This window comes from Castanea sativa, chromosome 6, assembly GCF_040712315.1.
Source record: "Castanea sativa cultivar Marrone di Chiusa Pesio chromosome 6, ASM4071231v1".
Lineage (NCBI taxonomy): Eukaryota > Viridiplantae > Streptophyta > Magnoliopsida > Fagales > Fagaceae > Castanea > Castanea sativa.
Genome location: NC_134018.1, coordinates 34,336,731 through 34,343,464, shown reverse-complemented (window position 1 = coordinate 34,343,464; position 6,734 = coordinate 34,336,731).

Genomic DNA, 6,734 nt, shown 5'->3' with positions numbered 1-6,734 from the left:
GGCCTAGTACCTTTTTACTAATGGTATAGTGCATTTATGAACTTAGCTTGTTATATATGCACATTTATCTTTGTGGAAAAAATCTTGTGCCTGTTGTAAATCGATCTTCAAGCTTGTCATGAATGATTGGTCAATAGTCTTGGTGGTTTTGATACATGCATAGACTTATGCCTATATATCTCCCCACACTTTTTATGTTTTTGCTCTATAGCTCATCAAATGTAAAATTTTGAAAAGAGATATTGAGCTACAAAAACCGTCGCACATACTAGTATTTGACTAGAAAAAAGGAAAGCGACTTGTATTGAAATGTATAATGTCTTAAAAAGCCAAAGGCTTACTCACAAATCGAAATATCAAAAATTTTAGGCATCCACCTCCAAATGAGATGTAAATGCTATTATATGATCAAAAGTGATAAGTTGTAAGAAGCTCAAAAGTAAAGCTTCAAAGATTTGTGATCATTTTCTTGTGAGAGGTCATATATGTTCATTTCTATAATTGAGATAGACCACCACCGCGCACCCTTGGTGCGGTGGTCAATCCACAAGTATAAATACTTGTGAGATGTGGGGGGCAAGGGCTGGGATTCAAGTCTCCAGGACGGAGCTTTACACACATATACACTTAGATTAGACCAGAGTAGAAATTCTATCTTGTATAAAAAAAAAAATTGAGATAGACCATATGACTTAGTACTAGTTGTGTATGACTTGATTGAATTGATCATTGAAACTTCACTCTAAACTAAAGACTATTCCACATTTGTCACACACACACAACATACAAGTCAAATGTACAATGATGTCTATATCATTTGTGTGATTGTACATGTTCAAATGTGACATGTGTGTGCTCAACCATATGTGGATCAAATCAAAAAGATTTTTGTTTTTTTATTTATTTATTTGCTTTTCGAAGTGATTTGTATCACCCATTTTTTTCAAAGTTTTTCAATTTTTTTTTTTTTTTTTTTTTTTTTTTTTTTTTTTTGTGTGAAAAACATGTTTTCTGGGTGTTTTTGTGACTTATTTCATGTGTAAGTTCAGTCATGAGTTGAATGGTCCAATTCTCAAGTTTTTCAGCTTTAGACAGAGAATTTCGCGATTGTTTCGCGAGTAAGACTTACCAGTGAAATACCAGCGAAATTTTCACGGGAAGCTTACCAGGGAAATTACTAGCGAAAATTTTGAGATCAGCTTTTAAAGGGCATTTCGTGAGTCATTTGTTTTAAACTTCTCTCATCTTCTCCCAAACCCCTATATTAATACTTCAACATCAAAACCCAACTAATTTCAAATGTTTTACATTCCATAAACATCTCTAAGGTACTCTTTAACTCTTTTCATCAATTTTGATCCTTAGATTATGTTTTTGGGGATTTTATGTTCATAGTTGGGATTTTCTCAAATGGGAGTTAAAAAACTTAATTTTTGTCAATCTTTTTTATTGGGTTTATTTTAAATGCTGATTTGCTTTGGATGTTGGCCCCTTATGGCATAAATAACATGTATATAGGCAATATTTTCGTATGTTCATGCATTATTTAACATACATGTGTAGTGTGTGCACTCTAAGTGTTTGATAAAATGCCCAAATGGCATTTTCTCGTTGTTTTGGACTCCGATGTGTACCAATTTTTAGGGATCACCATAATTATTCATGTTTATTATGTTTTAATCATTGGTGGTGTGTTTTATACACTTTGCCTCGTGAGTGGTCATTCATGCATTGGTCATGCATCTCACATGCACTCTAGATGCACACTAGATGCACCTTTGCTGCACACACTCTAACACTTGACATGTTTTTCATTCACCCATTCTAGTTAAGTCTTTTTAGACTTCTTAGCACATATAACACGTTCTTGTGTCTATGTCATGCCTAGGTCTATATTATGTTCCATCATCCTTAGCATGTTATGTTTACTTTATGCGTTGTAGCATTGTGTCTTTAAGATGTTTTATCTTTTGTTTGAGCTTCATTTTCTCATACATCTTGCACCCCTCATGCATCTTTACCCTTGTTCATATTTTCTTTTCTTTCCCTCCTTTCTCTTGATTGATTTGTCTATTCGTGACAAAAAGGAAGAGAGTATACCGGTGTGTTTCGTCATTTCTATATGACTCATGTGCACATTCTTAGGGGGAGAAATTCTACCTCGTGCACATTCATAGAGGGAGAAAGCCATAAGGGAGATGCATATACCAAGGGAGAGATGATAACTTTTTTTAGAAAACCTTGTTTTGCTTTGTTTTGCTTTGTTTTACTTTATATGTGTTTTCTCGTTTTTTTATGGTGCTTTGAGTTACATTTAGTATCTAGGCTTTGATGCTCTCATCGCATCGTGTTTATGTGTTGGAACACACATGTGCCCCTATTGGATCTTGTATCCTTAATGCAAATACTTTGATGTTTTGCATTGGTTGTATATTTGGACATGCAATTGATTATTACATTGCTCTTAATTGCATTGCGTGTCCGAATGATCATTTACTAGTTAAATGATCATTGTGGTCATTTCCATATGACTATTTTGGTGTATGATCAAGTTTTTCATATGTTTTACATCATGTTTACTTGATCGTATTTTACTTGTTACATTATACTTGTCCTTTTATTACTTGCTTTACCTTGAGGGTCTAATGTGTTTTGTGCAAATGTTTCAAGCTACAAGTATATATGTTTCAAGTGCTTCACAGCTTCTAGATTTAGGTGTGAATGAGTTTTGTCATTGTTCCCAAACTTATGTTTAAGTCTAGAATCTATTATAGGGTGTTTTGTTACGAAATAGCCAAAGGGGGAGATTGTAAAGTTGTGATTTACAACTATGTTTTATATTGGCTTTATTCCATGATAAAAAGTGTTGTATTTGCTTTTGTATTTTGTGGGATTTTATTATATTGGATTTAGTATTAAGTTGGTGAAGAATCGAGCATAAAATGAAGAATCAATGGATTTCACGAGTGTCTCGCTAGAAACTAATCCATGAAAGAGCCACGTGGGAAGCACATGCTGGAAGCTGAAGAGTCATGCCAGCCTGGAGGATTTCGCGAGTGTCTCACGGGTAAGGTCTTCTCGCGAGATACCCGCGAAACTCTCTGCCTGGTGGATTTTTAAAAGTGACTTTCTTACCCTTCACCCATACTATATATACCTTCACTACCCACAAAAGTATGAGAGACCATTTAGAGAAAAAATTCCTAGATAAGTTTTCTACAACACACACACATCCATCTTTTAAAGAGAGAGCTATTCATCCTTAGTGAGAAGTCATTCTAGCCTCTTCTCATTCCCTTTCCCATTGACATACCTTGAGAGGAGATTTGTACCCAAACACAACCCACACCTTTTTAGAGTGTAGAGAGCGATTTGGAGTTGGGAAGCATTAGAGATTTGCCAAAAGAAGCTAGTGAGGCTTGGCGGATGCAATCGAACGTATTGCGGAATTCAAAGAGCTAGAGAAGACAATGCTTGGTGAAGTCAGTTGGTAGTAGGAGCTTGGAGGGCTCAAGTACGTTGGGTAGACTAGGCTTGGAGGATCTTTTGTTATTTGTGTACTCCAACTTTATTCTCTAGAGGATTAATTTACCGCTTGGAGGGTGGCGGTGAGGTTTTTCGCCGAGATTTTCGATTTCCTCTTCGATAACACATCGTGGTGTTATCTTGTCTTTACATCTCTCTTCCCTACTCTTTTAGCTTTCATTTTACTACTGTGTTATGATGAATATGGCTTAGAGTAACTTTATTGCTTGTTCGCTCGCATTTACTCTATTCCGCACTTAGTTTGATTAGAGTAAAATCAACGGAGCCGTAATTTATTAATTTGGGGTATAAACAGCTCTTGTGTTTTTAACACAAATCCAAGCTTTCAGGGAGATATACCATAATCCAACTTATTTTTGTCCTTAGGCATGCTGGGTTTTGTGTAATCAGATACGTGTGTGTGTGTGTGTGTATTATCTATAATTTGTAAGGTCTAAATCTTTTTATTCCTTTCAATAGTTATAACCATAGATTATTCTTTTGAATGTAATTCATTTTTTTCTTATATTTTTCAATTGTTTAGTCATATATATTTTGTTTTGTTTCAATAATTTTTTATTCATCTGATTCTTTAATATTTTTTAGTTTTTCAAAAGTTTTAATATCTAAATTTTTGAGTTATTTTTTTGCAATATCTAAAATTGCAATAAAATTATTTATATTTAGTTCAACTTAAACTCATCGTTATCATTTTTTTTTAAATTATTTTTATTTAGTCCAAACTAAATAATGAGCGAAACTCTATTCCTCTATCAAGTCCAACTTAAACTCAAACTCAAACTCAAACATTGATAATTTATCTCTAAATTTGCAAGGTTAATCATGAACACTATAAAAGCAGTGCAAATCTCAATATATGTTTTTTTAAAGCTAAGTAGAGGTATGATCTCTTCTTCTATTATTTTATTCTCCACTACTTTGTTTAAAAAAAATTATGGTTTTTCTTGTACTATTTAAAAAGTAATTTTATGGTTTTTTTTTTGTATTTTTTTAAAAAACAATTTTCGTACATGAACCACTAAACTCTCTTTAGCTGTATTTTATAAGATAAAAAAAAGCTTGCAATAATTGAAATTTAAGGTTGCTGCTACTGCATATGTCTTTACTTCACCTCACGATATAAAAATGTGTTAATTTCTTGGGTAGAAAGCTTATATACAATATATTAAGAGGAGGTATGTCTTTCATTATTTCAACGTGGGCTCCTACTCAACATTTTTTAGCATAAGCCACATGCTGATAAGGTTCATTTAAAGTTTAGACCCTTTTAAAATTTAAAATCTATTGCTTTTTGGGTTTGTGTATTTTATTTCTTTTTCTTATTATTTCTCTTTTGAATAGTTGTATATTTTTTGAATTGCTTCAATAATTTATTCTTTAATTATATATCTTTTGTGGCATTTTGAAAGTTTTAACATCTGAATTGTGTAGTCACATACACATATTATCTATAGTTTGTAGGCTCTCAATCTTTTGATTCCTTTCAATAGTTATAGCTATGGATTATTTTTTGTAGTGCAATCCATCTTTCTCTTATATTTCTCTATTATTTAGTCATAGATATTTTGTTTTGTTTCAATAATTTTTAAGAACTGAATAATCTGATTCTTTAATATTTTTTGATCTTTGAGAAATTTTAATATCTGAATTTTTTAGTTATTTTTTTGCAGTATCTGAAACTGTTTGACAAATTTTTTATAAGTCATTGCACGTTCAAGCAATGATTTCTTCATCAAATTGTAAAACAAATTGAAATCATACAAAAGCAAATCATACAATGGTGTAATTTTTTAATCAATTTAAGAGTTTGTAAAATTATTTTAGTTTACCTCATAAATAGGTACGCACGAGTTACCTACTAGTTTATAGAATAGTTACAGTTATAAATTTTTTATTCTTTGTTGACACACTTTCATTGTATACTGCAATTAAATTAAAAAATATGTATTGGAGATAAAAACACTGAGGAGCTTATTCGTCAACGTAAAATGCAATTCTGAAGCATTGAATTTACTTCGTTAAGTAAGTCGAGAAGCATTCCTGTGATTCAATCAACTAGACCTATTTATATTCCATTTAAAACAGTTTATTTGTGTCCCAAACGTGACCGGGACCCTAACCCAACCTACCTGACCCGTTCTCCAGGTCTGTATGCGTCTGTTCTTGGTACGCAGAAAATCAGTCAACGAAACAAGCAATAATAGCCACATTTAAAAAATAATTTTTTTTTTTTTTGGCATTTTGGTCATCCGGAGGAGATTGGGTCCCACGCGAGGGCGAATGAAAATATTTCAACAAAAAACGCTTTCAAATCCCAGGCAACCTTCGCAGTTGGAACAAAGAGATCGTGTATATTAGCCCCGTCAAACTACAGAAATAAAGCCAAAAAGTCCTTCCCAGTCCCCCCACAAACGCATGAACCATTTCTACTTTGTTTTTGCTAGGAGAAGGATTTGCATGTGAACAATTCAATGTTTAATTACTTCTGCTGCTATCAGCTATGTATGACTTTGTCGGCCACAATCTACATGTCTTATTTTCCCCTTTCGTGCTGTCCTATATCTGGGTCCATGGAGCTTCATTTGGGAATAATATAGAGGTACCTTATTTAAATCTCATCAAATCAAACAAATTCAATCACAATTCATAGATTTTGGAACCAACAATGGAGGTAGCTTATAGTGGTTCCAAGTTCATGTGAGTTATATGACCCATCATATCTTTGGGTTTGAAAATTATAAATAACTTTATGGGAAAATTACAACTTACCTACATGTAGTTGAGCCAAAATTTAAGTTACTTATCTGTGGTTTAAAATTTGATACTTTACCCACCTGAGATTCAACTGAAATTTAAGTTACCTACTTATGGTTTGAAATCTCATGATGTAAGAGTTCCACTAGATTCTTATTATCTTATTTGATATTGTATTTTAATGTTTTCTGTGTTTTTGGAGGAGAGACATAAAAATAGAGCAAGTTAAATATTTCGTCATGTTTTTAATAAAGCTAGTTTACGAAACTCTAACTAAGTTAACCTCTGGTGGATAAAGTATCAAATTTCAAACCACAAATATGCAACTTAAATTTCGGCTAAATCACAAGTTGGTAAGTTGTAATTTCTCCTTAATTTAAATAATTGGAAGCCTCATTAGTGTCCTAGTGGTTGTCACGCCATAACACAATACA